Source organism: Propithecus coquereli, unplaced genomic scaffold (assembly GCF_000956105.1).
Source record: "Propithecus coquereli isolate 6110/MARCELLA unplaced genomic scaffold, Pcoq_1.0 Scaffold250, whole genome shotgun sequence".
Lineage (NCBI taxonomy): Eukaryota > Metazoa > Chordata > Mammalia > Primates > Indriidae > Propithecus > Propithecus coquereli.
This window is the reverse complement of record NW_012148064.1, coordinates 900181-902961: the sequence shown is the minus strand read 5'-3', so window position 1 is coordinate 902961 and position 2781 is coordinate 900181. Positions and strand designations below refer to the sequence as shown.

The following is a 2781-nucleotide window of genomic DNA, read 5'->3' as shown; positions in this document are numbered from 1 at the left end:
TCACATTGACTCAATTTATGGATTTCTGCACAACACCAATCACATTGTAGCTTAGTGTATACAACATCAGGAACTATAATTTTTCTTAATTAAATAGGGGACAGAAGGTCATAAAGGTATTCACAAGGTTAGTAGAGGGATATTTTTCTTTTGGAAATGTTTCCATACAGACAATAGTTGTTTCTTGCCTTCACAGGTATTTTGATACACAGATCTAATACATCTCACTTCCATGCCTTGACTCATATACATTGACTCATATGTCAATTTTATTTTACTGTCTAGTGATTGATGTCAAATGACTGGTGTGAAATGGCCCATAAATCTATTGTTTCACTTGTAGTACAATTCTAATTCAATTATACTTTTCTATTTTTTCCTACCTTATAACCATTTACCTTCCCAAATTATTTCTCCAATTATGATTTTAGCAGTGTTCTTGCTAAGCTTTCTATAATATCAAGAGGGCCTTAGCAGAGAAATACGAAGGAAAATGGATCAGAGGAACTGATGTACACACTAAGAAGTTTAAAAAGAAAGACCTGTGTAGGGTTTACCGTGGACAGATGTGAACGGGTGTGTGGGGAAAGGATGAGGGAAATGAGAGACGGCAGGAAGGGAAATAAATAGAAAGCATCATTAATTTACCATGTACCGTGTGTCAGACTGTGTTCTGGATGCTTTTCCAAATTGTCAATTAGAAAATGATAGAGTCAATGGAAGAAACATCAGGAAGAGGAGGAAATAGTAAAGAAGAAAATTAAATTGTCATTTATTAAAGATGTTATATTAAAATATATTCAAGCTTGCAAATCACAGTAAATGCATGTATTTGTATGAGAATGGTTATGCTCTGATCTTTACTGTCAGTTTGTTTCTTCCTCTTACTGTTCCTACTGTATCTAAATAATAAAGGGCTTATGTTTTCCTTAGATGTTTTAAATACCTAAAACTTGTTTATATGGGAAAAATATTCAAACGATTTCTCCCCCCAAAACCCACAAATTGTCCCCAAGGATGAATTGAACACCAAGTGAGATGAAGAACTCGTTTGTCTCTTCATAAAAGTGAGACTTAAAGATGGTGATTGAAAACTTTTTAGTAACTGAAAAGATCTTATTTCTCAAGATTTCAAACTGGCATCAAGTATTCAATACAAAGAAGAGAAGTCAGAGTGGTAGGAGTCTAAATGTGCAACTTCTGGATTTTTAAAAAACAGAGTTTAAGGCATGGAGATGGCTGCTGTTTTGATAGAACCAAGACCATCATATGCATGAGAAATGCTAATCCCATTCTTGCCATTCTGCAGCATATCAGAAAAAAAAATATTCACAGAATTTTCTTACAGATGTGATACATTCTAGTATACATGTTGAAAAATTTGGGCTTGGTTGCATTCATGCTTGAGAAATTGTTTTTTGGAGGATGGAAATGCTGTTTGTGTGATTTTATAACTGATGCCACATCTTTTCTTCAAACTAAAACTATAGCTAATATGCTTGTGTGTCTTAAAGCAGATTTCTTCACTGTCTTCTGTGTCAGTAATTTTAAAATGTTCCTTACTGATGTGTTTGTGCTCTTTTTCAGGAATCTGCATTTTCAGTATTCCAGCTACTGCCCCCTTCCCCAGTTGACACTGATTTCTCTTCTGTAGGCATGTCTTGCCATATTTACAGGAAAAAAAATTGTAATCTCTTTTCCCACTGAATTTCAACATGATCCTTGAAAAAAAAAACTATATTTCCACTGAGGAGATACATCTTGATATCACTAAACATTCTGAAATGATGACTTTTGTACAAATTAGAATCTACTATTGTGTATCTTTCTTCTTGTTCTACCTAAATGGGTCATTTTAAAGTTATTTGGCATGTATTCAAAGAATGGGGTTTGATCCGCAAGCATTTTTTTTTCTGACTTTTTTTGATTGTCATGTCAATTTTCAAGTGGATCACAGTCCATAATCTAAGTGGGAGAAAAAAATGGAATTAATCAGAAATATTCTTTTTGTGTCTTTAGTGATTTGAATAAATCACTTGCTTTGCTCTATTTTTCAAAAGCTTTCCCTACTTAACATAATACTAATATTTCTGTTTTTCAAGGTCAAAATTAATTGTATTCTGTTTCAATGATGCTCAATCTTAAAGGCTTTGTTCATATAACTGGCCTTATTTCTCCCATGGTGCCATTTTTAATGGAGCCTGTTTGTTATTTAGTAACTATATAATCAATTTTTATTCTATGGTGGAAAGGTATAACTAAATATTGATGTGTGACACGTAACACTTAAAATAGAGTTTCATAGCCCCTTATATTTTCAGTAAGGAACATATTTTATTTCATGTATAAATTGCTAACATCTTCTGGTTTATATTTACTATATTGAATAGATTCCTAGCAAAACTATGGATCAAATAAAAAAAATTTTAGATATTTGGTTACAAGATCAGAAATGACTGTATTCTAATTAAACTTGATTCATTTTGATCTGCTACTATGGGATTCTACTATTAACATATTGACACATTGATATTTTTTGAAAATTATTAATTTCTCACACCATTTTCAAAATGTCACTAAAACCATTTCATTTTTTTTTTTTTTTTTTATACAGAGTCTCACTCTTTTGCCTGGGCTAGAGTGCCGTGGGGTCAGCCTAGCTCACAGCAACCTCAAACTCCTGGGCTCAAGCGATCCTTCTGCCTCAACCTCCCCAGTAGCTGGGATTACAGGCACGCGCCACCATGCCCGGCTAATTTTTTCTATGTATTTTTAGTTGTC

The 2781-nt window shown here is 33.2% G+C and overlaps 1 protein-coding gene across 1 annotated transcript in view; it reads left to right on the top strand.

The window, feature by feature from the left end:
- CHL1 (cell adhesion molecule L1-like) overlaps nt 1–2781 on the top strand; it is a 110551-nt gene that overhangs the window by 100349 nt on the left and 7421 nt on the right. The gene's annotated exons all lie outside the window — the stretch shown is intronic.